Raw genomic sequence first — 27,436 nt, 5'->3', positions numbered from 1 at the left:
GCGGGGTCTTTAGTTGTGATGTGGGCGGGGTCATTAGTAGTGTTGTGGGCGGGTCTTTTGTTGTGATGTGGGCAGAGTCTTTAGCTGTGATGTGGGCGGGGTCTTTAGTTGTGTTCTGGGCGGGGTCTTTTGTTGTGATGTGGGTGGGGTCTTTGGTTGTGATGTGGGTTGGTATTTATTTGTGTCGTGGGCAGGGTCTTTAGTTGTGTTGTGGGCGGGGTCGTTAGTTGTGATGTGGGCAGGGTCTTTAGTTGTGTTGTGGGCGGGGTCTTTAGTTGTGATGTGAGCAGGGTCTTTAATTGTGATGTGGGCGGGGTCTTTAGTTGTGTTGTGGGCGGAGTCTGTAGTTGTGTTGTGGGCAGGGTCTTTCGTTGTGATGTGGGCGGGGTCTTTAGTTGTGTTGTGGGCGGGGTCATTAGTGGTGTTGTGGGTGGGGTCTATAGTTCTGTTGTGGGCGGGGTCTTTAGTTCTGATGTGGGCGGGGTCTTTAGTTGTGTTGTGGGCGGGTTCTTTAGTTGTGATGTGGGCCGGGTCTATAGTTCTGTTGTGGGCGGGGTCTTTAGTTCTGATGTGGGCAGGGTCTTTAGTTGTGTTGTGATCGGGGTCTTTAGTTGTGATGTAGGTGGGGTCTTTAGTTGTGATGTGGGTGAGGTCTTTAGTTGTGATGTGGGCGGGGTCTTTAGTTGTGATGTGGGTGGGCCTTTAGTTGTGATGTGGGCAGGGTCTTTAGTTGTGTTGTGGGCGGGGTCTTTAGTTGTGATGTGGACGAGGTCTTTAGTTGTGATGTGGGCGGGGTCTTTAGTTGTGTTGTGGGTGGGGTCTTTAGTTGTGATTTGGGCGGGGTATTTAGTTGTGATGTGGGCGGAGACTTTAGTTGCGATGTGGGCAGGGTCTTTAGTTGTGATGTGGGCGGGGTCTTTAGTTGTGTTGTGGGCGGGGTCTTTAGTTGTGATGTGGACGAGGTCTTTAGTTGTGATGTGGGCGGGGTCTTTAGTTGTGATGTGGGCAGGGTCTTAAGTTGTGATGTGGCGGTGTCTTTAGTTGTGATGTGGGCGGGGTCTTTAGTTATGTTGCGGGTGGGGTCTTTAGTTGTGATGTGGCGGGGTCTTTAGCTGTGATGTGGGTGAGTTCTTTAGTTGTGATGTGGGCGGAGTCTTAAGTTGCGATGTGGGCGGGTCTTTAGTTGTGATGTGGGCGGGGTCTTTAGTTTTTTTCTGGGCGGGGTCTTTAGTTGTGTTGTGGGCGTGGTCTTTATTTGTGATGTGGGCGGTGTATTTGTTATGTTGTGGGTGGGGTCTTTAGTTTTGTTGTGGGCGGGGTCATTAGTTGTGATTTGGGCAGGATCTTTATTTGTGTTGCGGGCGGGGTCTTTAGTTCTGTTGTGGACGGGGTCTTTAGTTGCGATGTGGGTGGTGTCTTTAGTTGTGTTGTGGGCGGGTTCTTTAGTTGTGATGTGGGCGGGGTCTGTAGTTGTGATGTGGGCGGTGTCTTTAGTTGTGATGTGGGCGGGGTCTTCAGTTGTGTTGTGGGCTGGGTCTTTAGTTGTGATGTGGCCTGGTCTTTCGTTGTGATGTGGGCGGGATCTTTAGTTGTGATGTGGGCGGGGTCTTTAGTTGTGATGTGGCCGGGGTTTTTAGTTGTGATGTGGACGGGGTCTTTAGTTGTGTTGTCGGCGGGGTCTTTAGTTGTGATGTGGGCAGGGTGTTTAGTTGTGATGTGGGCGGGGTCTTTAGTTGTGATGTGGGCGGGATGTTTAGTTGTGATGTAGGCGGGGTCTTTAGTTGTGTTGTAGGCGGGGTCTGTAGTTTTGAAGTGGGCAGCGTCTTTAGTTGTGATGTGAGCGGGGTCTTTAGTTGTGTTCTGGGCGGGGTCTTTAGTTGTGATATGGGCGAGGTCTTCAGTTGTGTTGTCGGTGGGGTCTTCAGTTGTGATGTGGGCGCGGTCTTTAGTTGTGATGCGGGCGGGGTCTTTAGTTGTGTTGTGGGCGGGTCTTTAGTTGTGATGTGGGCGGGGTCTTTAGTTGTGATGTGGGCGGGTATTTAGTGGTGATGTGGGCGGGGTCTTTCGTTGTGAAGTGGGCGGGTTTTAGTTGTGTTTTCGGTGGGGTCTTTAGTTGTGATGTGGGCAGGGTCTTTAGTTGTGTTGTGGGCGGGGTCTTTAGTTTTGTTGTGGGAGGGATCTTCATTTGTGTTGTAGGCGGGGTCTTTGGATGTGATGTGGGCGGGGTCTTTAATTGTGTTGTGGGTGGGGTCTGTAGTTGTGATGTGGGCGGTGTCTTTAGTTGTGATGTGGGCAGGGTCTTTAGTTGTGTTGTGGGCAGGGTATTTATTTGTGATGTGAGCGGGCTCTTTATTTGTGTTGTGGGCGGAGTTTTTAGTTGTGATGTGGGCGGGGTCTTTAGTTGTGATGTGGGCGGGGTGGTTAGTTGTGATGTGGGCGGGGTGTTTAGTTGTGATGTGGGCGGGTCTTTAGTTGTGATGTGGGCGGGATGTTTAGTTGTGTTCTGGGAGGGGTCTTTAGTTGTGATTTAGGCGGAGTCTTTAGTTGTGATGTGGGCGGGGTCTTTTGTTGTGATGTGGGTGAGGTCTTTAGTTGTGTTGTGGCTGTTTGCTTTAGTTGTGATTTGGGCGGGATTTTTTCTTGTGTTGTGGGCGGGGTCTTTAGTTGTGTTGTGGAAGGGGTCTTTAGTTGTGATGTGGGCGGGGTCTTTAGTTGTGATTTGGGCGGTCTCTTTAGTTGTGATGTGGGCGGGGTCTTTATTTGTGATGTGGACGAGGTCTTTAGTTGTGATTTGGGCGGGGTCTTTAGTTGTGTTCTGGGCGGGGTCTTTAGTTGTGTTGTGGGCGGGGTCTTTAGTTGTGATGTGGACGAGGTCTTTTGTTGTGATGTGGGCGGGGTCTTTGGTTGTGATGTGGGTGGGGTCGTTAGTTGTGATGTGGGCGGGGTCTTTAGTTGTGCTATGGGTGGTGTCTTTAGTTGTGATGTGGGCAGGGTCTTTAGTTGTGTTATGGGTGGGGTCTTTAGTTGTGATGTGGTCGGAGTCTTTAGTTGTGTTGTGGGTGGGGTCTTTAGTTGTGATGTTGGCAGGGTCTTTAGTTGTGATGTGGCGGAGTCTTTAGTTGTGATGTGGCGTGGTCTTTAGTTGTGATGTGGGTGAGGTCTTTAGTTGTGATGTGGGCGGGGTCTTAAGTTGCAATGTGGGCGGGTCTTTAGTTGTGATGTGGGCGGGGTCTTTAGTTGTGAAGTGGGCGGAGTCTTTATTTGTGATGTGGGCGGGGTCTTTAGTTGTGATGTGGGTGAGGTCTTTAGTTGTGTTGTGGCTGTCTGCTTTAGTTGTGATTTGGGCGGGATCTTTATTTGTGTTGTGGGTGGGGTCTTTAGTTGTGTTGTGGAAGGGGTCTTTAGTTGTGAAGTGGGAGGGGACTTTAGTTATGATGTGGGCAGGGTCGTTAGTTGTGATGTGGGTGAGGTGTTTAGTTGTGTTGTGGCTGTGTGCTTTAGTTGTGATTTGGGCGGGATCTTTATTTGTGTTGTGGGCGGGGTCATTAGTTGTGTTGTGGAAGGGGTCTTTAGTTGTGATGTGGGCGGTGTGTTTAGTTGTGATGTGGGCGGTGTCTTTAGTTGTGATGTGGGCGGGGTCTTTAGTTGTGATATGGGTGAGGTCTTTTGTTGTGATGTGGGCGGGGTCTTTAGTTGTGATGTGGGCGGGTCTTTAGTGGTGATGTGGGCGGGGTCTTTAGTTGTGTTGTGGGCGGGGACTTTAGTTGTGATGTGGACGAGGTCTTTAGTTGTGATGTGGGCGGGGTCTTTAGTTGTGATGTGGGTGAGGTCTTTAGTTGAGATGTGGGCGGAATCTTTAGTTGTGATGTGGGCGGGTCTTTAGTTGTGATGTGGGTGGGGTCTTTAGTTGTGTTGTGGGCGGGGTCTTTAGTAGTGATGTGGATGAGGTCTTTAGTTGTGTTGTCGGTGGGGTCTTTAGTTGTGATGTGGGCGCGGTCTTTAGTTGTGATGTGGGTGGGGTATTTAGTTGTGTTGTGGGCGGGTCTTCAGTTGTGTTGTGGGCGGGTCTTTGGTTGTGATGTGGGCATGTCTTTAGTTGTGATGTGGGTGGGGTGTTTAGTTGTGATGTGGGCGGGGTCTTTAGTTGTGATGTGGGCGGGGTCTTTATTTCTGATGTGGGCGGGCTCTTTAGTTGTGATGTGGGTGGGGTCTTTAGTTGTGTTGTGGAAGGGGTCTTTAGTTGTGATGTGGGCGGGGTGTTTAATTGTGATGTGGGCGGTGTCTTTAGTTGTGATGTGGGCGGGGTCTTTAGTTGTGATGTGGGTGAGGTCTTTTGTTGTGATGTGGGCTGGGTCTTTAGTTGTGTTGTGGGCGGGGTCTTTAGTTGTGATGTGGACGAGGTCTTTAGTTGTGATGTGGGCGGGGTCTTTAGTTGTTATGTGGGTGAGGTCTTTAGTTGAGATGTGGGCGGAGTCTTTAGTTGTGATGTGGGCGGGTCTTTAGTTGTGATGTGGGTGGGGTCTTTAGTTGTGTTGTGGGTGGGGTCTTTAGTTGTGTTGTGGGCGGGGTCTTTAGTTGTGTTGTGGGCGGGGTCTTTCGTTGTGATGTGGATGAGGTCTTTAGTTGTGTTGTCGGTGGGGTCTTTACTTGTGACGTGGGCGCGGTCTTTCGTTGTGATGTGGGCGGGGTATTTAGTTGTGATGTGGGCGGGGTGTTTAGTTGTGATGTGGGCGGAGTGTTTAGTTGTGATGTGGGCGGGATGTTTATTTGTGATGTAGGCGGGGTCTTTAGTTGTGTTGTGGGTGGGGTCTTTAGTTGTGAAGTGGGTGGGGTCTTTAGTTGTCATGTGGGCGGGGTCTTTTATTGTGATGTGGGTGAGGCCTTTAGTTGTGTTGTGGCTGTGTGCTTTAGTTGTGATTTTGGCGGGATCTTTATTTGTGTTGTGGGCGGGGTCTTTAGTTGTGTTGAGGCAGGGGTCTTTAGTTGTGATGTGGGCGGGGTCTTTAGTTGTGATTGGGTGGTGTCTTTAGTTGTGATGTGGGCGGGGTGTTTAGTTGTGATGTGGGCGGGGTCTTTAGTTGTGATTTGGGCGGGGTCTTTAGTTGTGTTCTGGGCGGGGTCTTTAGTTGTGTTGTGGGCGGGGTCTTTAGTTGTGATGTGGACGAGGTCTTTTGTTGTGATGTGGGCGGGGTCTTTCGTTGTGATGTGGGTGGGGTCATTAGTTGTGATGTGGGCGGGGTCTTTAGTTGTGCTATGGGCGGTGTCTTTAGTTGTGATGTGGGCGGGGTCTTTAGTTGTGATTGGGTGGTGTCTTTAGTTGTGATGTGGGCGGGGTCTTTAGTTGTGATGTGGGTGAGGTCTTTAGTTGTGATGTGGGTGCGGTCTTTAGTTGTGATGTGGGCGGGCATTTAGTTGTGATGTGCGCAGGGACTTTAGTTGTGTTGTGGGCGGGGTCTTTAGTTGTGATGTGGACGAGGTCTTTAGTTGTGTTGTGGGCAGAGTCTTTAGTTGTGATGTGGGCGGGGTCTTTAGTTGTGATGTGGGCGGGGTCTTTAGTTGTGATGTGGGGGGTCTTTAGTTGTGTTGTGGGTGGGGTCTTTAGTGTGGGCGGGGTATTTATTTGTGTTGTGGGCGGGTCTTTAATTGTGATGTAGGTGGGGTCTTTAGTTGTGTTGTGGGCGGGGTCTTCAGTTGTGTTGTGGGCGGGGTCTTTAGTTGTGTTGTGGGCGGTGCCTTTTGTTGTCATGTGGACGGGGTCTTTAGTTGTGATGTGGGTGGTGTCTTTAGTTGTGTGTGGGCGGGGTCTTTAGATGTGATGTGGGCAGGGTCTGTAGTTGTGATGTGGGCGGGGTCTATAGTTGTGATGTGAGCGGGGTCTTTAGTTGTGATGTGGTCAGGGTCTTTAGTTGTGATGTGGGCACTGTCTTTAGTTGTGATGTGTGAGGGGTCTTTGGTTGTGATGTGAGCAGGCTCTTTAGTTGTGTTGTGGGTGGGGTCTTCATTGTGATGTGGGCGGGCTCTTTAGTTGTGTTGTGGGTGGGGTCTTTAATTGTGATGTGGGCGGGTCTTTAGTTGTGATGTGGTCGGGGTCTTTAGTTGAGATGTGGGCGGGGTCTTTGGTTGTGATGTGGGCGGGGTCTTTATTTGTGACGTGGGCGGGGTCCTTAGTTGTGATGTGGGCGGGTTCTTTAGTTGTGATGTGGGCGGGGTCTTTAGTTGTGATGTGGGCGGGCCCTTTAGTTGTGATGTGGCTGGGGTTTTTATTTGTGATGTGGGCGGGATCTTTAGTTGTGTTGTCGGCAGCGTCTTTAGTTGTGATGTGGGCGGGGTGTTTAGTTGTGATGTGGGCGGGGTCTTTAGTTGTGATGTGGGCGGGATGTTTAGTTGTGTTGTGGGCGGGGTCATTAGTTGTGTTGTGGAAGGGGTCTTTAGTTGTGATGTGGGCGGTGTGTTTAGTTGTGATGTGGGCGGTGTCTTTAGTTGTGATGTGGGCGGGTATTTAGTTGTGATATGGGCGGGGTCTTTCGTTGTGATGTGGGTGGGGTCGTTAGTTGTGATGTGGGCGTGGTCTTTAGTTGTGCTGTGGGCGGGGTCTTTAGTTGTGATGTGGGCGGGGTCTTTAGTTGTGATGTGGGTGAGGTCTTTAGTTGAGATGTGGGCGGAGTCTTTAGTTGTGATGTGGGCGGGTCTTTAGTTGTGATGTGGGTGGGGTCTTTAGTTGTGTTGTGGGCGGGGTCTTTAGTTGTGATGTGGATGAGGACTTTAGTTGTGTTGTCGGTGGCGTCTTTAGTTGTGACGTGGGCGCGGTCTTTAGTTGTGATGTGGGCGGGGTATTGAGTTGTGATGTGGGCGGGGTGTTTAGTTGTGATGTGGGCGGAGTGTTTAGTTGTGATGTGGGCGGGATGTTTAGTTGTGATGTAGGCGGGGTCTTTAGTTGTGTTGTGGGTGGGGTCTTTAGTTGTGAAGTGGGCGGGGTCTTTAGTTGTGATGTGGGCGGGGTCTTTTGTTGTGATGTGGGTGAGGTCTTTAGTTGTGATGTGGGTGGGGTCTTTAGTTGTGATGTGGGTGAGGTCTTTAGTTGTGATGTGGGTGGGGTCTTTAGTTGTGTTGTGGGCGGGGTCTTTAGTTGTGATGTGGATGAGGTCTTTAGTTGTGTTGTCGGTGGGGTCTTTAGTTGTGATGTGGGCGGGTCTTTAGTTGTGATGTGGGTGGGGTCTTTAGTTGTGTTGTGGGCGGGGTCTTTAGTTGTGATGTGGATGAGGTCTTTAGTTGTGTTGTCGGTGGGGTCTTTAGTTGTGATGTGGGCGGGGTATTTAGTTGTGTTGTGGGCGGGTCTTTAGTTGTGTTGTGGGCGGGTCTTTGGTTGTGATGTTGGCGGGGTCTTTAGTTGTGATGTGAGCGGGCTCTTCACTTGTTTTGTGGGCGGGGTCTTTAGTTGTGATGTGGGCAGGTCTTTAGTTGTGATGTGGGCGGGGTGTTTAGTTGTGATGTGGGCGGTGTCTTTAGTTGTGATGTGGGCGGTGTCTTTAGTTGTGATGTGGGCGGGCTCTTTAGTTGTGATGTGGGCGGGGTCTTTAGTTGTGTTGTGGAAGGGGTCTTTAGTTGTGATGTGGGCGGGGTGTTTAGTTGTGATGTGGGTGAGGTCTTTTGTTGCGATGTGGGCGGGGTCTTTAGTTGTGATGTGGGCGGGTCTTTAGTGGTGATGTGGGCAGGGTCTTTAGTTGTGTTGTGGGCGGGGTCTTTAGTTGTGATGTGGACGAGGTCTTTAGTTGTGATGTGGGCGGGGTCTTTAGTTGTGAAGTGGGTGAGGTCTTTAGTTGAGATGTGGGCGGAGTCTTTAGTTGTGATGTGGGCGGGTCTTTAGTTGTGATGTGGGCGGGGTCTTTAGTTGTGATGTGGATGAAGTCTTTAGTTGTGTTGTCGGTGGGGTCTTTAGTTGTGATGTGGGCGGTCTTTCGTTGTGATGTGGGCGGGGTCTTCAGTTGTGATGTGGGCGGGTATTTAGTGGTGATGTGGGCAGGGTCTTTAGTTGTGTTGTCGGTGGAGTCTTTAGTTGTGATGTGGGCGCGGTCTGTGGTTGTGATGTGGGCGGGGTCTTTACTTCTGTTGTGCGCGGGGTCTTTATTTGTGATGTTGGCGGTGTCCTCAGTTGTGATGTGGGCGGGTCTTTAGTTGTGATGTGGGCGGGGTCTTTTGTTATGAAGTGGGCGGGTCTTTAGTTGTGTTCTGGGCCGGTCTTTAGTTGTGATGTGGGCGGGGTCTTTAGTTTTGATGTGGGCGGGTATCTAGTCGTGATGTGGGCAGGGTCTTTAGTTGTGTTGTCGGTGGTGTCTTTAGTTGTGATGTGGGCGCGGTCTTTAGTTGTGATGTGGGCGGAGCATTTCGTTGTGATGTGGGCGGGTATCTGGTCGTGATGTGGGCAGGGTCTTTAGTTGTGATGTGGCCGTTCTTTAGTTGTGATGTGGGCGGGGTCTTTCGTTGTGAAGTGGGCGGGTCTTTAATTGTGTTTTCGGCAGGGTATTTAGTTGTTATGTGGGCGGGGTCTATAGTTCTGTTGTGGGCGGGGTCTTTAGATGTGTTGTAGGCGGGGTCTTTGGATGTGATATGGGCGGGGTCTTTATTTCTGATGTGGGCGGTGCCTTTCGTTGTCATGTGGGCGGGGTCTTTAGTTGTGATGTGGGTGCGGTCTTTAGTTGTGATGTGGGTGAGGTCTTTCGTTTTGTTGTGGATGGGGTCTTTAGTTGTGTTGTGGATGGGGTCTTTAGTTGTGTTGTGGGCGGGGTCTTTAGTGGTGTTGTGGGCAGGATCTTTAGTTGTGTTGTGGGCGGATCTTTAGTTGTGATGTGGGGGGTCTTTAGTTTGGTTGTGGGTGGGGTCTTTAGTGTGGGCAGGGTCTTTATTTGTGTTGTGGGCGGGTCTTTAATTGTGATGTGGGTGGGGTCTTTAGTTGTGTTGTGGGCGGGGTCTTCAGTTGTGTTGTGGGCGGGGTCTTCAGTTGTGTTGTGGGCGGGGTCTTTAGTTGTGTTGTGGGCGGGTCTTTAGTGATGACGTGGGCGGGGTATTTAGTTCTGATGTGGGCAGATCTATAGTTGTGATGTGGGCGGGATCTTTATTTTTGTTGTGGGCGGGGTCATTGGTTGTGATTTGGGTGGGGTCTTTATTTGTGATGTGAGCGGTGTCTTTAGTTGTGATGTGGCCGGGGTTTTTAGTTGTGATGTGGGCGGAGTGTTTTGTTCTGTTGTGAGTGGGGTGTTTTGTTGTGATGTGGGCGGGGTGTTTAGTTGTGATGTGGGCGGGGTCGTTAGTTGTGTTGTGGGCGGGGTCTTCAGTTGTGATGTGGGCGGGGTCTTTAGTTGTGATGTGGGCGGGGTCTTTAGTTGTGTTGTGGGCGGGGTCTTCAGTTGTGATGTGGGCGGGGTCTTCAGTTGTGATGTGGGCGGGGTCTTTAGTTGTGATGTGGGCGGGGTCTTTAGTTGTGTTGTGGGCGGGGTCTTTTGTTGTGAAGTGGGCGGGTCTTTAGTTGTGTTCTGGGCCGGTCTTTAGTTGTGATGTGGGCGGGGTCTTTAGTTTTGATGTGGGCGGGTATCTAGTCGTGATGTGGGCAGGGTCTTTAGTTGTGTTGTCGGTGGTGTCTTTAGTTGTGATGTGGGCGCGGTCTTTAGTTGTGATGTGGGCGGAGCATTTAGTTGTGATGTGGGCGGGTATCTGGTCGTGATGTGGGCAGGGTCTTTAGTTGTGATGTGGCCGTTCTTTAGTTGTGATGTGGGCGGGGTCTTTCGTTGTGAAGTGGGCTGGTCTTTAGTTGTGTTTTCGGCAGGGTATTTAGTTGTTATGTGGGCGGTGTCTTTAGTTGTGTTGTGGGCGGGGTCTATAGTTCTGTTGTGGGCGGGGTCTTTAGATGTGTTGTAGGCGGGGTCTTTGGATGTGATGTGGGCGGGGTCTTTAGTTCTGATGTGGGCGGTGCCTTTCGTTGTCATGTGGGCGGGGTCTTTAGTTGTGATGTGGGTGCGGTCTTTAGTTGTGATGTGGGTGAGGTCTTTCGTTTTGTTGTGGATGGGGTCTTTAGTTGTGTTGTGGATGGGGTCTTTAGTTGTGTTGTGGGCGGGGTCTTTAGTGGTGTTGTGGGCAGGATCTTTAGTTGTGTTGTGGGCGGATCTTTAGTTGTGATGTGGGGGGTCTTTAGTTTGGTTGTGGGTGGGGTCTTTAGTGTGGGCAGGGTCTTTATTTGTGTTGTGGGCGGGTCTTTAATTGTGATGTGGGTGGGGTCTTTAGTTGTGTTGTGGGCGGGGTCTTCAGTTGTGTTGTGGGCGGGGTCTTTAGTTGTGTTGTGGGCGGGTCTTTAGTGATGACGTGGGCGGGGTATTTAGTTCTGAGGTGGGCAGATCTATAGTTGTGATGTGGGCGGGATCTTTATTTTTGTTGTGGGCGGGGTCATTGGTTGTGATTTGGGTGGGGTCTTTATTTGTGATGTGAGCGGTGTCTTTAGTTGTGATGTGGCTGGGGTTTTTAGTTGTGATGTGGGCGGAGTGTTTTGTTCTGTTGTGAGTGGGGTGTTTTGTTGTGATGTGGGCGGGGTGTTTAGTTGTGATGTGGGCGGGGTCGTTAGTTGTGTTGTGGGCGGGGTCTTCAGTTGTGATGTGGGCGGGGTCTTTAGTTGTGATGTGGGCGGGGTCTTTAGTTGTGTTGTGGGCGGGGTCTTCAGTTGTGATGTGGGCGGGGTCTTCAGTTGTGATGTGGGCGGGGTCTTTAGTTGTGATGTGGGCGGGGTCTTTAGTTGTGTTGTGGGCGGGGTCTTTTGTTGTGAAGTGGGCGGGTCTTTAGTTGTGTTCTGGGCCGGTCTTTAGTTGTGATGTGGGCGGGGTCTTTAGTTTTGATGTGGGCGGGTATCTAGTCGTGATGTGGGCAGGGTCTTTAGTTGTGTTGTCGGTGGTGTCTTTAGTTGTGATGTGGGCGCGGTCTTTAGTTGTGATGTGGGCGGAGCATTTAGTTGTGATGTGGGCGGGTATCTGGTCGTGATGTGGGCAGGGTCTTTAGTTGTGATGTGGCCGTTCTTTAGTTGTGATGTGGGCGGGGTCTTTCGTTGTGAAGTGGGCGGGTCTTTAGTTGTGTTTTCGGCAGGGTATTTAGTTGTTATGTGGGCGGTGTCTTTAGTTGTGTTGTGGGCGGGGTCTATAGTTCTGTTGTGGGCGGGGTCTTTAGATGTGTTGTAGGCGGGGTCTTTGGATGTGATGTGGGCGGGGTCTTTAGTTCTGATGTGGGCGGTGCCTTTCGTTGTCATGTGGGCGGGGTCTTTAGTTGTGATGTGGGTGCGGTCTTTAGTTGTGATGTGGGCGGGGTCTTTAGTGGTGTTGTGGGCAGGATCTTTAGTTGTGTTGTGGGCGGATCTTTAGTTGTGATGTGGGGGGTCTTTAGTTTGGTTGTGGGTGGGGTCTTTAGTGTGGGCAGGGTCTTTATTTGTGTTGTGGGCGGGTCTTTAATTGTGATGTGGGTGGGGTCTTTAGTTGTGTTGTGGGCGGGGTCTTCAGTTGTGTTGTGGGCGGGGTCTTTAGTTGTGTTGTGGGCGGGTCTTTAGTGATGACGTGGGCGGGGTATTTAGTTCTGATGTGGGCAGATCTATAGTTGTGATGTGGGCGGGATCTTTATTTTTGTTGTGGGCGGGGTCATTGGCTGTGATTTGGGTGGGGTCTTTATTTGTGATGTGAGCGGTGTCTTTAGTTGTGATGTGGCCGGGGTTTTTAGTTGTGATGTGGGCGGAGTGTTTTGTTCTGTTGTGAGTGGGGTGTTTTGTTGTGATGTGGGCGGGGTGTTTAGTTGTGATGTGGGCGGGGTCGTTAGTTGTGTTGTGGGTGGGGTCTTCAGTTGTGATGTGGGCGGGGTCTTTAGTTGTGATGTGGGCGGGGTCTTTAGTTGTGTTGTGGGCGGGGTCTTCAGTTGTGATGTGGGCGGGGTCTTCAGTTGTGATGTGGGCGGGGTCTTTAGTTGTGATGTGGGCGGGGTCTTTAGTTGTGTTGTGGGCGGGGTCTTTAGTTCTGATGTGGGCGGGGTCTTTAGTTGTGTTGTGGGCGGGGTCTTTAGTTGTGTTGTGGGCTGGGTTTTTAGTTGTGATGTGGGCAAGGTCTTTATTTGTGTTGTGGGCAGGGTCTTTATTTGTGATGTGGGCGGGGTCTTTAGTTGTGATGTGGGCGGGGACTTTAGTTGTGCTGTGGGTGGGGTCTTTAGTTGTGATGTGGGCGGGGTCTTAAGTTGCGATGTGGGCGGGTCTTTAGTTGTGATGTGGGCGGGGTCTTTAGTTGTGAAGTGGGCGGGGCCTTTAGTTGTGATGTTGGCGGGGTCTTTAGTTGTGATGTGGGTGAGGTCTTTAGTTGTGTTGTGGCTGTGTGCTTTAGTTGTGATTTGGGTGGGATCTTTATTTGTGTTGTGGGCGGGGTCTTTAGTTGTGTTGTGGGCGGGGTCTTTTGTTGTGATGTGGGTGAGGTGTTTAGTTGTGTTGTGGCTGTGTGCATAAGTTGTGATTTGGGCGGGATCTTTATTTGTGTTGTGGGCGGGGTCTTTAGTTGTGTTGTGGGCGGGGTCTTTAGTTGTGATGTGGGCGGGGTCTTTAGTTGTGATGTGGGCGAGGTCTTTAGTTGTGATGTGGGCGGGGTCTTTAGTTGTGATGTGGGCGGGTCTTTAGTGGTGATGTGGGCAGCGTCTTTGGTTGTGTTGTGGGCGGGGTCTTTAGTTGTGATGTGGACGAGGTCCTTAGTTGTGATGTGGGCGGTGTCTTTAGTTGTGTTGTGGGGGGGTCTTTAGTTGTGATTTGGGCAGGGTCTTTAGTTGTGATGTGGGCGGAGACCTTAGTTGTGATGTGGGCAGGGTCTTTAGTTGTGATGTGGGCGGGGTCTTTAGTTGTGATGTGTGCGGGGTCTTTAGTTGTAATGTGGGCGGGGTCTTTAGTTGTGTTGTGGGTGGGGTCTTTACCGTGGGCGGGGTCTTCATTTGTGTTGTGGGCGGGTCGTTAATTGTGATGTGGGTGGGGTCTTTAATTGTGTTGTGGGCGGGGTCTTCAGTTGTGTTGTGGGCGGGGTCTTTAGTTGTGTTGTGGGCGGGTCTTTAGTGGTAATGTGGGCGGGGTGTTTAGTTGTGTTGTGGGCGGGTCTTTAGTTATGTTGTGGGCGGGGTCTTTAGTTCTGATGTGGGCGGTGCCTTTCGTTGTCATGTGAGCGGGGTCTTTAGTTGTGATGTGGGTGCGGTCTTTAGTTCTGATGTGGGTGAGGTCTTTTGTTTTGTTGTGGGCGGGGCCTTTCGTTGTGTTGTAGCTGGGGTCTTTGGATGTGATGTGGGCGGGGCCTTTAGTTGTGTTGTAGGTGGGGTCTTTGGATGTGATGTGGGCGGGGTCTTTAGTTGTGTTGTGGGTGGGGTCTTTAGTTGTGATGTGGGCAGGGTCTTTAGTTGTGATGTGGCGGGGTCTTTAGTTGTGATGTGGGTGAGGTCTTTAGTTGTGATGTGGGCGGAGTCTTAAGTTGTGATGTGGGCGGGTCTTTATTTGTGATGTGGGCGGGGACTTTAGTTTTGTTCTGGGTGGGTTCTTTAGTTGTGATGTGGGCGGGGTCTTTAGTTGTGTTGTGGGCGGGGTCTTTTGTTGTGATGTGGGCGGTGTCTTTAGATATGTTGTGGACGGGGTCTTTAGTTGTGATGTGGGTGGTGTCTTTAATTGTGATGTGGGCGGTGTCTTTAGTTGTGTTGTGGGCGGGGTCTTTAGTTGCGATGTGGGCGGAGTCTTTAGTTGCGATGTGGGCGGGGTCTTTAGTTGTGATGTGGGCGGGGTCTTTAGTTGTGAAGTGGGCGGGGTCTTTAGTTGTGATGTTGGCGGGGTCTTTATTTGTGATGTGGGTGAGGTCTTTAGTTGTGTTGTGGCTGTGTGCTTTAGTTGTGATTTGGGTGGGATCTTTATTTGTGTTGTGGGCGGGGTCTTTAGTTGTGTTGTGGAAGGGGTCTTTAGTTGTGAAGTGGGCGGGGTCTTTAGTTGTGATGTGGGCGGGGTCTTTTGTTGTGATGTGGGTGAGGTGTTTAGTTGTGTTGTGGCTGTGTGCATAAGTTGTGATTTGGGCGGGATCTTTATTTGTGTTGTGGGCGGGGTCTTTAGTTGTGTTGTGGGCGGGGTCTTTAGTTGTGATGTGGGTGAGGTCTTTAGTTATGTTGTGGGCGGCGTCTTTAGTTGTGTTGTGGACGGGGTCTTTAGTTGTGATGTGGGTGGTGTCTTTAATTGTGATGTGGGCGGGGTCTTTAGTTGTGTTGTGGGCGGGGTCTTTAGCTGCGATGTGGGCGGAATCTTTAGTTGCGATGTGGGCGGGGTCTTTAGTTGTGATGTGGGCGGGGTTTTTACTTGTGATGTGGGCGGGGTCTTTCGTTGTGTTGTCGGCGGGGTCTTTAGTTGTGATGTGTGCAGGGTGTTTAGTTGTGATGTGGCGGTGTCTTTAGTTGTGATGTGGGCGGGGTCTTTAGTTATGTTGCGGGTGGGGTCTTTAGTTGTGATGTGGGCAGGGTCTTTAGTTGCGATGTGGGCGGGTCTTTAGTTGTGATGTGGGCGGGGTCTTTAGTTTTTTTCTGGGCGGGGTCTTTAGTTGTGTTGTGGGCGTGGTCTTTATTTGTGATGTGGGCGGTGTATTTGTTATGTTGTGGGTGGGGTCTTTAGTTCTGTTGTGGACGGGGTCTTTAGTTGTGATGTGGGTGGTGTCTTTAGTTGTGTTGTGGGCGGGGTCTTTAGTTGTGATGTGGGCGGGGTCTGTAGTTGTGATGTGGGCGGTGTCTTTAGTTGTGATGTGGGCGGGGTCTTTAGTTGTGTTGTGGGCTGGGTCTTTAGTTGTGATGTGGCCTGGTCTTTAGTTGTGATGTGGGCGGGATCTTTAGTTGTGATGTGGGCGGGGTCTTTAGTTGTGATGTGGCCGAGGTTTTTAGTTGTGATGTGGACGGGGTCTTTAGTTGTGTTGTCGGCGGGGTCTTTAGTTGTGATGTGGGCAGGGTGTTTAGTTGTGATGTGGGCGGTGTCTTTAGTTGTGATGTGGGCGGGATGTTTAGTTGTGATGTAGGCGGGGTCTTTAGTTGTGTTGTAGGCGGGGTCTGTAGTTTTGAAGTGGGCAGGGTCTTTAGTTGTGATGTGAGCGGGGTCTTTAGTTGTGTTGTGGGCGGGGTCTTTAGTTGTGATATGGGCGAGGTCTTTAGTTGTGTTGTCGGTGGGGTCTTCAGTTGTGATGTGGGCGCGGTCTTTAGTTGTGATGTGGGCGGGGTCTTTAGTTGTGTTGTGGGCGGGTCTTTAGTTGTGATGTGGGCGGGGTCTTTAGTTGTGATGTGGGCGGGTATTTAGTGGTGATGTGGGCGGGGTCCTTAGTTGTGATGTGGGCGGGGTCTTTATTTGTGATGTGGGTAGGGTCTTTAGTTGTGATGTGGGCGGGTCTTTATCTGTGATGTGGGCGGGGTCTTTAGTTGTGATGTGGGCGGGTATATAGTGGTGCTGTGGGCAGTGTCTTTAGTTGTGTTGTTGGTGGGGTCCTCAGTTGTGATGTGGGCGGGGTCTTTCGTTGTGAAGTGGGCGGGTTTTAGTTGTGTTTTCGGTGGGGTCTTTAGTTGTGATGTGGGCAGGGTCTTTAGTTGTGTTGTGGGCGGGGTCTTTAGTTTTGATGTGAGCAGGGTCTTTAGTTGTGATGTGGGCGGGGTCTTTAGTTGTGTTGTGGGCGGGGTCATTGTGGTGTTGTGGGTGGGGTCTATAGTTCTGTTGTGGGCGGGGTCTTTAGTTCTGATGTGGGCGGGGTCTTTAGTTGTGTTGTGGGCGGTTTCTTTAGTTGTGATGTGGGCCGGGTCTATAGATCTGTTGTGGGCGGGGTCTTTAGTTCTGATGTGGGCAGGGCCTTTAGTTGTGTTGTGATCGGGGTCTTTAGTTGTGATGTAGGTGGGGTCTTTAGTTGTGATGTGGGTGGGCCTTTAGTTGTGATGTGGGCAGGGTCTTTAGTTGTGTTGTGGGCGGGGTCTTTAGTTGTGATGTGGACGAGGTCTTTAGTTGTGATGTGGGCGGGGTCTTTAGTTGTGTTGTGGGTGGGGTCTTTAGTTGTGATTTGGGCAGGGTCTTTAGTTGTGATGTGGGCGGAGACTTTAGTTGTGATGTGGGCAGGGTCTTTAGTTGTGATGTGGGCGTGGTCCTTAGTTGTGTTGTGGGTGGGGTCTTTAGTTGTGATGTGGGCAGGGTCTTAAGTTGTGATGTGGCGGTGTCTTTAGTTGTGATGTGGGCCGGGTCTTTAGTTATGTTGCGGGTGGGGTCTTTAGTTGTGATGTGGGCAGGGTCTTTAGTTGTGATGTGGCGGGGTCTTTAGTTGTGATGTGGGCGGGGTTTTTTGTTGTGATGTGGGCAGGGTCTTTAGTTGTGATGTGGGCGTGGTCCTTAGTTGTGTTGTGGGTGGGGTCTTTAGTTGTGATGTGGGCAGGGTCTTAAGTTGTGATGTGGCGGTGTCTTTAGTTGTGATGTGATGTGGGCGTGGTCCTTAGTTGTGTTGTGGGCGGGGTCTGTAGTTGTGATGTGGGCGGTGTCTTTAGTTGTGATGTGGGCGGGGTCTTTAGTTGTGTTGTGGGCTGGGTCTTTAGTTGTGATGTGGCCTGGTCTTTAGTTGTGATGTGGGCGGGATCTTTAGTTGTGATGTGGGCGGGGTCTTTAGTTGTGATGTGGCCGAGGTTTTTAGTTGTGATGTGGACGGGGTCTTTAGTTGTGTTGTCGGCGGGGTCTTTAGTTGTGATGTGGGCAGGGTGTTTAGTTGTGATGTGGGCGGTGTCTTTAGTTGTGATGTGGGCGGGATGTTTAGTTGTGATGTAGGCGGGGTCTTTAGTTGTGTTGTAGGCGGGGTCTGTAGTTTTGAAGTGGGCAGGGTCTTTAGTTGTGATGTGAGCGGGGTCTTTAGTTGTGTTGTGGGCGGGGTCTTTAGTTGTGATATGGGCGAGGTCTTTAGTTGTGTTGTCGGTGGGGTCTTCAGTTGTGATGTGGGCGCGGTCTTTAGTTGTGATGTGGGCGGGGTCTTTAGTTGTGTTGTGGGCGGGTCTTTAGTTGTGATGTGGGCGGGGTCTTTAGTTGTGATGTGGGCGGGTATTTAGTGGTGATGTGGGCGGGGTCCTTAGTTGTGATGTGGGCGGGGTCTTTATTTGTGATGTGGGTAGGGTCTTTAGATGTGATGTGGGCGGGTCTTTATCTGTGATGTGGGCGGGGTCTTTAGTTGTGATGTGGGCGGGTATATAGTGGTGCTGTGGGCAGTGTCTTTAGTTGTGTTGTTGGTGGGGTCCTCAGTTGTGATGTGGGCGGGTCTTTAGTTGTGATGTGGGCGGGTCTTTAGTTGTGATGTGGGCGGGGTCTTTCGTTGTGAAGTGGGCGGGTTTTAGTTGTGTTTTCGGTGGGGTCTTTAGTTGTGATGTGGGCAGGGTCTTTAGTTGTGTTGTGGGCGGGGTCTTTAGTTTTGATGTGAGCAGGGTCTTTAGTTGTGATGTGGGCGGTGTCTTTAGTTGTGATGTGGGCGGGGTCTTTAGTTGTGTTGTGGGCTGGGTCTTTAGTTGTGATGTGGCCTGGTCTTTAGTTGTGATGTGGGCGGGATCTTTAGTTGTGATGTGGGCGGGGTCTTTAGTTGTGATGTGGCCGAGGTTTTTAGTTGTGATGTGGGCAGGGTCTTTAGTTGTGTTGTGGGCGGGGTCTTTAGTTTTGATGTGAGCAGGGTCTTTAGTTGTGATGTGGGCGGGGTCTTTAGTTGTGTTGTGGGCGGGGTCTTTAGTTGTGATGTGGACGAGGTCTTTAGTTGTGATGTGGGCGGGGTCTTTAGCTGTGATGTGGGCAGTTCTTTAGTTGTGATGTGGGCGGGGTCTTTAGTTGTGATGTGGGCGGGTATTTAGTGGTGATGTGGGCGGGGTCTTTGGATGTGATGTGGGCGGGGTCTTTAGTTGTGCTGTGGGTGGGGTCTTTAGTTGTGATGTGGGTGGGGTCTTTAGTTGTGTTGTGTGCGGGGTAATTAGTGGTGTTGTGGGCGGGGTCTTTATTTGTGTTGTGGGCGGGTCTTTAATTGTGTTGTGGGCGGGGTCTTCATTTGTGTTGTGGGCGGGGTCTTTAGTTGTGTTGCGGGTAGGTCTTTAGTGGTGATGTGGGCGGGGTATTTATTTCTGATGTGGGCGGTGCTTTTCGTTGTCATGTGGGCGGGGTCTTTAGTTGTGATGTGGGTGCGGTCTATTGTGATGTGGGTGGGGTATTTAGTTTGTTGTTGGCGGGATCTTTAGTTGTGATGTGGGCGTGGTCTTTCATTGTGAAGTGGTGGGGTCTTGAGTTGTGATGTGGGTGAGGTCTTTCGTTGTGATGTGGGCGGGGTCTTTAGCTGTGATGTGGGCAGTTCTTTAGTTGTGATGTGGGCGGGGTATTTAATTTTGTTGTTTGCGGTGTCTTTAGTTGTGATGTGGGTGGGGTCTTTAATTGTGTTGTGGGCGGGGTCTTTAGTTTTGATTTGGGCGGGATCTTTATTTTTGTTGTGGGCGGGGTCGTTAGTTGTGATCTGGGTGGGGTCTTTATTTGTGATGTGGGCAGGGTCTTTAGTTGTGATGTGGGCGGTGTGTTCTGTTGTGATGTGGGCGGGGTCTTTAGTTGTGATGTGGGCGGGGTCATTAGTAGTGTTGTGGGCGGGTCTTTTGTTGTGATGTGGGCAGAGTCTTTAGCTGTGATGTGGGCGGGGTCTTTAGTTGTGTTCTGGGCGGGGTCTTTTGTTGTGATGTGGGTGGGGTCTTTGGTTGTGATGTGGGTTGGTATTTATTTGTGTCGTGGGCAGGGTCTTTAGTTGTGTTGTGGGCGGGGTCGTTAGTTGTGATGTGGTCAGGGTCTTTAGTTGTGTTGTGGGCGGGGTCTTTAGTTGTGATGTGAGCAGGGTCTTTAATTGTGATGTGGGCGGGGTCTTTAGTTGTGTTGTGGGCGGAGTCTGTAGTTGTGTTGTGGGCAGGGTCTTTCGTTGTGATGTGGGCGGGGTCTTTAGTTGTGTTGTGGGCGGGGTCATTAGTGGTGTTGTGGGTGGGGTCTATAGTTCTGTTGTGGGCGGGGTCTTTAGTTCTGATGTGGGCGGGGTCTTTAGTTGTGTTGTGGGCGGGTTCTTTAGTTGTGATGTGGGCCGGGTCTATAGTTCTGTTGTGGGCGGGGTCTTTAGTTCTGATGTGGGCAGGGTCTTTAGTTGTGTTGTGATCGGGGTCTTTAGTTGTGATGTAGGTGGGGTCTTTAGTTGTGATGTGGGTGAGGTCTTTAGTTGTGATGTGGGCGGGGTCTTTAGTTGTGATGTGGGTGGGCCTTTAGTTGTGATGTGGGCAGGGTCTTTAGTTGTGTTGTGGGCGGGGTCTTTAGTTGTGATGTGGACGAGGTCTTTAGTTGTGATGTGGGCGGGGTCTTTAGTTGTGTTGTGGGTGGGGTCTTTAGTTGTGATTTGGGCGGGGTATTTAGTTGTGATGTGGGCGGAGACTTTAGTTGCGATGTGGGCAGGGTCTTTAGTTGTGATGTGGGCGGGGTCTTTAGTTGTGTTGTGGGCGGGGTCTTTAGTTGTGATGTGGACGAGGTCTTTAGTTGTGATGTGGGCGGGGTCTTTAGTTGTGATGTGGGCAGGGTCTTAAGTTGTGATGTGGCGGTGTCTTTAGTTGTGATGTGGGCGGGGTCTTTAGTTATGTTGCGGGTGGGGTCTTTAGTTGTGATGTGGGCAGGGTCTTTAGTTGTGATGTGGCGGGGTCTTTAGCTGTGATGTGGGTGAGTTCTTTAGTTGTGATGTGGGCGGAGTCTTAAGTTGCGATGTGGGCGGGTCTTTAGTTGTGATGTGGGCGGGGTCTTTAGTTTTTTTCTGGGCGGGGTCTTTAGTTGTGTTGTGGGCGTGGTCTTTATTTGTGATGTGGGCGGTGTATTTGTTATGTTGTGGGTGGGGTCTTTAGTTTTGTTGTGGGCGGGGTCATTAGTTGTGATTTGGGCAGGATCTTTATTTGTGTTGCGGGCGGGGTCTTTAGTTCTGTTGTGGACGGGGTCTTTAGTTGCGATGTGGGTGGTGTCTTTAGTTGTGTTGTGGGCGGGTTCTTTAGTTGTGATGTGGGCGGGGTCTGTAGTTGTGATGTGGGCGGTGTCTTTAGTTGTGATGTGGGCGGGGTCTTCAGTTGTGTTGTGGGCTGGGTCTTTAGTTGTGATGTGGCCTGGTCTTTCGTTGTGATGTGGGCGGGATCTTTAGTTGTGATGTGGGCGGGGTCTTTAGTTGTGATGTGGCCGGGGTTTTTAGTTGTGATGTGGACGGGGTCTTTAGTTGTGTTGTCGGCGGGGTCTTTAGTTGTGATGTGGGCAGGGTGTTTAGTTGTGATGTGGGCGGGGTCTTTAGTTGTGATGTGGGCGGGATGTTTAGTTGTGATGTAGGCGGGGTCTTTAGTTGTGTTGTAGGCGGGGTCTGTAGTTTTGAAGTGGGCAGCGTCTTTAGTTGTGATGTGAGCGGGGTCTTTAGTTGTGTTCTGGGCGGGGTCTTTAGTTGTGATATGGGCGAGGTCTTCAGTTGTGTTGTCGGTGGGGTCTTCAGTTGTGATGTGGGCGCGGTCTTTAGTTGTGATGCGGGCGGGGTCTTTAGTTGTGTTGTGGGCGGGTCTTTAGTTGTGATGTGGGCGGGGTCTTTAGTTGTGATGTGGGCGGGTATTTAGTGGTGATGTGGGCAGGGTCTTTAGTTGTGATGTGGGTGGAGTCTTTCATTGTGATGTGGGTGGGGTCTTTAGTTGTGATGTGGGCGGGTATCTAGTGGTGCTGTGGGCAGTGTCTTTAGTTGTGATGTGGGCGGGGTCTTTAGTTGTGATGTGGGCGGGTCTTTAGTTGTGATGTGGGCGGGGTCTTTCGTTGTGAAGTGGGCGGGTTTTAGTTGTGTTTTCGGTGGGGTCTTTAGTTGTGATGTGGGCAGGGTCTTTAGTTGTGTTGTGGGCGGGGTCTTTAGTTTTGTTGTGGGAGGGATCTTCATTTGTGTTGTAGGCGGGGTCTTTGGATGTGATGTGGGCGGGGTCTTTAATTGTGTTGTGGGTGGGGTCTGTAGTTGTGATGTGGGCGGTGTCTTTAGTTGTGATGTGGGCAGGGTCTTTAGTTGTGTTGTGGGCAGGGTATTTATTTGTGATGTGAGCGGGCTCTTTATTTGTGTTGTGGGCGGAGTTTTTAGTTGTGATGTGGGCGGGGTCTTTAGTTGTGATGTGGGCGGGGTGGTTAGTTGTGATGTGGGCGGGGTGTTTAGTTGTGATGTGGGCGGGTCTTTAGTTGTGATGTGGGCGGGATGTTTAGTTGTGTTGTGGGCGGGGTCTTTAGTTGTGTTCTGGGAGGGGTCTTTAGTTGTGATTTAGGCGGAGTCTTTAGTTGTGATGTGGGCGGGGTCTTTTGTTGTGATGTGGGTGAGGTCTTTAGTTGTGTTGTGGCTGTTTGCTTTAGTTGTGATTTGGGCGGGATTTTTTCTTGTGTTGTGGGCGGGGTCTTTAGTTGTGTTGTGGAAGGGGTCTTTAGTTGTGATGTGGGCGGGGTCTTTAGTTGTGATTTGGGCGGTCTCTTTAGTTGTGATGTGGGCGGGGTCTTTATTTGTGATGTGGACGAGGTCTTTAGTTGTGATTTGGGCGGGGTCTTTAGTTGTGTTCTGGGCGGGGTCTTTAGTTGTGTTGTGGGCGGGGTCTTTAGTTGTGATGTGGACGAGGTCTTTTGTTGTGATGTGGGCGGGGTCTTTGGTTGTGATGTGGGTGGGGTCGTTAGTTGTGATGTGGGCGGGGTCTTTAGTTGTGCTATGGGCGGTGTCTTTAGTTGTGATGTGGGCAGGGTCTTTAGTTGTGTTATGGGTGGGGTCTTTAGTTGTGATGTGGTCGGAGTCTTTAGTTGTGTTGTGGGTGGGGTCTTTAGTTGTGATGTTGGCAGGGTCTTTAGTTGTGATGTGGCGGAGTCTTTAGTTGTGATGTGGCGTGGTCTTTAGTTGTGATGTGGGTGAGGTCTTTAGTTGTGATGTGGGCGGGGTCTTAAGTTGCAATGTGGGCGGGTCTTTAGTTGTGATGTGGGCGGGGTCTTTAGTTGTGAAGTGGGCGGAGTCTTTATTTGTGATGTGGGCGGGGTCTTTAGTTGTGATGTGGGTGAGGTCTTTAGTTGTGTTGTGGCTGTCTGCTTTAGTTGTGATTTGGGCGGGATCTTTATTTGTGTTGTGGGTGGGGTCTTTAGTTGTGTTGTGGAAGGGGTCTTTAGTTGTGAAGTGGGAGGGGACTTTAGTTATGATGTGGGCAGGGTCGTTAGTTGTGATGTGGGTGAGGTGTTTAGTTGTGTTGTGGCTGTGTGCTTTAGTTGTGATTTGGGCGGGATCTTTATTTGTGTTGTGGGCGGGGTCATTAGTTGTGTTGTGGAAGGGGTCTTTAGTTGTGATGTGGGCGGTGTGTTTAGTTGTGATGTGGGCGGTGTCTTTAGTTGTGATGTGGGCGGGGTCTTTAGTTGTGATATGGGTGAGGTCTTTTGTTGTGATGTGGGCGGGGTCTTTAGTTGTGATGTGGGCGGGTCTTTAGTGGTGATGTGGGCGGGGTCTTTAGTTGTGTTGTGGGCGGGGACTTTAGTTGTGATGTGGACGAGGTCTTTAGTTGTGATGTGGGCGGGGTCTTTAGTTGTGATGTGGGTGAGGTCTTTAGTTGAGATGTGGGCGGAATCTTTAGTTGTGATGTGGGCGGGTCTTTAGTTGTGATGTGGGTGGGGTCTTTAGTTGTGTTGTGGGCGGGGTCTTTAGTAGTGATGTGGATGAGGTCTTTAGTTGTGTTGTCGGTGGGGTCTTTAGTTGTGATGTGGGCGCGGTCTTTAGTTGTGATGTGGGTGGGGTATTTAGTTGTGTTGTGGGCGGGTCTTCAGTTGTGTTGTGGGCGGGTCTTTGGTTGTGATGTGGGCGTGTCTTTAGTTGTGATGTGGGTGGGGTGTTTAGTTGTGATGTGGGCGGGGTCTTTAGTTGTGATGTGGGCGGGGTCTTTATTTGTGATGTGGGCGGGCTCTTTAGTTGTGATGTGGGTGGGGTCTTTAGTTGTGTTGTGGAAGGGGTCTTTAGTTGTGATGTGGGCGGGGTGTTTAATTGTGATGTGGGCGGTGTCTTTAGTTGTGATGTGGGCGGGGTCTTTAGTTGTGATGTGGGTGAGGTCTTTTGTTGTGATGTGGGCTGGGTCTTTAGTTGTGTTGTGGGCGGGGTCTTTAGTTGTGATGTGGACGAGGTCTTTAGTTGTGATGTGGGCGGGGTCTTTAGTTGTTATGTGGGTGAGGTCTTTAGTTGAGATGTGGGCGGAGTCTTTAGTTGTGATGTGGGCGGGTCTTTAGTTGTGATGTGGGTGGGGTCTTTAGTTGTGTTGTGGGTGGGGTCTTTAGTTGTGTTGTGGGCGGGGTCTTTAGTTGTGTTGTGGGCGGGGTCTTTCGTTGTGATGTGGATGAGGTCTTTAGTTGTGTTGTCGGTGGGGTCTTTACTTGTGACGTGGGCGCGGTCTTTCGTTGTGATGTGGGCGGGGTATTTAGTTGTGATGTGGGCGGGGTGTTTAGTTGTGATGTGGGCGGAGTGTTTAGTTGTGATGTGGGCGGGATGTTTATTTGTGATGTAGGCGGGGTCTTTAGTTGTGTTGTGGGTGGGGTCTTTAGTTGTGAAGTGGGTGGGGTCTTTAGTTGTCATGTGGGCGGGGTCTTTTATTGTGATGTGGGTGAGGCCTTTAGTTGTGTTGTGGCTGTGTGCTTTAGTTGTGATTTTGGCGGGATCTTTATTTGTGTTGTGGGCGGGGTCTTTAGTTGTGTTGAGGCAGGGGTCTTTAGTTGTGATGTGGGCGGGGTCTTTAGTTGTGATTGGGTGGTGTCTTTAGTTGTGATGTGGGCGGGGTGTTTAGTTGTGATGTGGGCGGGGTCTTTAGTTGTGATTTGGGCGGGGTCTTTAGTTGTGTTCTGGGCGGGGTCTTTAGTTGTGTTGTGGGCGGGGTCTTTAGTTGTGATGTGGACGAGGTCTTTTGTTGTGATGTGGGCGGGGTCTTTCGTTGTGATGTGGGTGGGGTCATTAGTTGTGATGTGGGCGGGGTCTTTAGTTGTGCTATGGGCGGTGTCTTTAGTTGTGATGTGGGCGGGGTCTTTAGTTGTGATTGGGTGGTGTCTTTAGTTGTGATGTGGGCGGGGTCTTTAGTTGTGATGTGGGTGAGGTCTTTAGTTGTGATGTGGGTGCGGTCTTTAGTTGTGATGTGGGCGGGCATTTAGTTGTGATGTGCGCAGGGACTTTAGTTGTGTTGTGGGCGGGGTCTTTAGTTGTGATGTGGACGAGGTCTTTAGTTGTGTTGTGGGCAGAGTCTTTAGTTGTGATGTGGGCGGGGTCTTTAGTTGTGATGTGGGCGGGGTCTTTAGTTGTGATGTGGCGGGTCTTTAGTTGTGTTGTGGGTGGGGTCTTTAGTGTGGGCGGGGTATTTATTTGTGTTGTGGGCGGGTCTTTAATTGTGATGTAGGTGGGGTCTTTAGTTGTGTTGTGGGCGGGGTCTTCAGTTGTGTTGTGGGCGGGGTCTTTAGTTGTGTTGTGGGCGGTGCCTTTTGTTGTCATGTGGACGGGGTCTTTAGTTGTGATGTGGGTGGTGTCTTTAGTTGTGTGTGGGCGGGGTCTTTAGATGTGATGTGGGCAGGGTCTGTAGTTGTGATGTGGGCGGGGTCTATAGTTGTGATGTGAGCGGGGTCTTTAGTTGTGATGTGGTCAGGGTCTTTAGTTGTGATGTGGGCACTGTCTTTAGTTGTGATGTGTGAGGGGTCTTTGGTTGTGATGTGAGCAGGCTCTTTAGTTGTGTTGTGGGTGGGGTCTTCATTGTGATGTGGGCGGGCTCTTTAGTTGTGTTGTGGGTGGGGTCTTTAATTGTGATGTGGGCGGGTCTTTAGTTGTGATGTGGTCGGGGTCTTTAGTTGAGATGTGGGCGGGGTCTTTGGTTGTGATGTGGGCGGGGTCTTTATTTGTGACGTGGGCGGGGTCCTTAGTTGTGATGTGGGCGGGTTCTTTAGTTGTGATGTGGGCGGGGTCTTTAGTTGTGATGTGGGCGGGCCCTTTAGTTGTGATGTGGCTGGGGTTTTTATTTGTGATGTGGGCGGGATCTTTAGTTGTGTTGTCGGCAGCGTCTTTAGTTGTGATGTGGGCGGGGTGTTTAGTTGTGATGTGGGCGGGGTCTTTAGTTGTGATGTGGGCGGGATGTTTAGTTGTGTTGTGGGCGGGGTCATTAGTTGTGTTGTGGAAGGGGTCTTTAGTTGTGATGTGGGCGGTGTGTTTAGTTGTGATGTGGGCGGTGTCTTTAGTTGTGATGTGGGCGGGTATTTAGTTGTGATATGGGCGGGGTCTTTGGTTGTGATGTGGGTGGGGTCGTTAGTTGTGATGTGGGCGTGGTCTTTAGTTGTGCTGTGGGCGGGGTCTTTAGTTGTGATGTGGGCGGGGTCTTTAGTTGTGATGTGGGTGAGGTCTTTAGTTGAGATGTGGGCGGAGTCTTTAGTTGTGATGTGGGCGGGTCTTTAGTTGTGATGTGGGTGGGGTCTTTAGTTGTGTTGTGGGCGGGGTCTTTAGTTGTGATGTGGATGAGGACTTTAGTTGTGTTGTCGGTGGCGTCTTTAGTTGTGACGTGGGCGCGGTCTTTAGTTGTGATGTGGGCGGGGTATTGAGTTGTGATGTGGGCGGGGTGTTTAGTTGTGATGTGGGCGGAGTGTTTAGTTGTGATGTGGGCGGGATGTTTAGTTGTGATGTAGGCGGGGTCTTTAGTTGTGTTGTGGGTGGGGTCTTTAGTTGTGAAGTGGGCGGGGTCTTTAGTTGTGATGTGGGCGGGGTCTTTTGTTGTGATGTGGGTGAGGTCTTTAGTTGTGATGTGGGTGGGGTCTTTAGTTGTGTTGTGGGCGGGGTCTTTAGTTGTGATGTGGATGAGGTCTTTAGTTGTGTTGTCGGTGGGGTCTTTAGTTGTGATGTGGGCGGGTCTTTAGTTGTGATGTGGGTGGGGTCTTTAGTTGTGTTGTGGGCGGGGTCTTTAGTTGTGATGTGGATGAGGTCTTTAGTTGTGTTGTCGGTGGGGTCTTTAGTTGTGATGTGGGCGGGGTATTTAGTTGTGTTGTGGGCGGGTCTTTAGTTGTGTTGTGGGCGGGTCTTTGGTTGTGATGTTGGCGGGGTCTTTAGTTGTGATGTGAGCGGGCTCTTCACTTGTTTTGTGGGCGGGGTCTTTAGTTGTGATGTGGGCAGGTCTTTAGTTGTGATGTGGGCGGGGTGTTTAGTTGTGATGTGGGCGGTGTCTTTAGTTGTGATGTGGGCGGTGTCTTTAGTTGTGATGTGGGCGGGCTCTTTAGTTGTGATGTGGGCGGGGTCTTTAGTTGTGTTGTGGAAGGGGTCTTTAGTTGTGATGTGGGCGGGGTGTTTAGTTGTGATGTGGGTGAGGTCTTTTGTTGCGATGTGGGCGGGGTCTTTAGTTGTGATGTGGGCGGGTCTTTAGTGGTGATGTGGGCAGGGTCTTTAGTTGTGTTGTGGGCGGGGTCTTTAGTTGTGATGTGGACGAGGTCTTTAGTTGTGATGTGGGCGGGGTCTTTAGTTGTGAAGTGGGTGAGGTCTTTAGTTGAGATGTGGGCGGAGTCTTTAGTTGTGATGTGGGCGGGTCTTTAGTTGTGATGTGGGCGGGGTCTTTAGTTGTGATGTGGATGAAGTCTTTAGTTGTGTTGTCGGTGGGGTCTTTAGTTGTGATGTGGGCGGTCTTTCGTTGTGATGTGGGCGGGGTCTTCAGTTGTGATGTGGGCGGGTATTTAGTGGTGATGTGGGCAGGGTCTTTAGTTGTGTTGTCGGTGGAGTCTTTAGTTGTGATGTGGGCGCGGTCTGTGGTTGTGATGTGGGCGGGGTCTTTACTTCTGTTGTGCGCGGGGTCTTTATTTGTGATGTTGGCGGTGTCCTCAGTTGTGATGTGGGCGGGTCTTTAGTTGTGATGTGGGCGGGGTCTTTTGTTATGAAGTGGGCGGGTCTTTAGTTGTGTTCTGGGCCGGTCTTTAGTTGTGATGTGGGCGGGGTCTTTAGTTTTGATGTGGGCGGGTATCTAGTCGTGATGTGGGCAGGGTCTTTAGTTGTGTTGTCGGTGGTGTCTTTAGTTGTGATGTGGGCGCGGTCTTTAGTTGTGATGTGGGCGGAGCATTTCGTTGTGATGTGGGCGGGTATCTGGTCGTGATGTGGGCAGGGTCTTTAGTTGTGATGTGGCCGTTCTTTAGTTGTGATGTGGGCGGGGTCTTTCGTTGTGAAGTGGGCGGGTCTTTAGTTGTGTTTTCGGCAGGGTATTTAGTTGTTATGTGGGCGGTGTCTTTAGTTGTGTTGTGGGCGGGGTCTATAGTTCTGTTGTGGGCGGGGTCTTTAGATGTGTTGTAGGCGGGGTCTTTGGATGTGATATGGGCGGGGTCTTTATTTCTGAT

The sequence above is a fragment of the Somniosus microcephalus genome, chromosome 8 (genome assembly GCF_052327205.1).
Source record: "Somniosus microcephalus isolate GS21.2 chromosome 8, FLI_Smic_1.0, whole genome shotgun sequence".
NCBI lineage: Eukaryota > Metazoa > Chordata > Chondrichthyes > Squaliformes > Somniosidae > Somniosus > Somniosus microcephalus.
Note: the sequence above shows the minus strand (reverse complement) of the source record.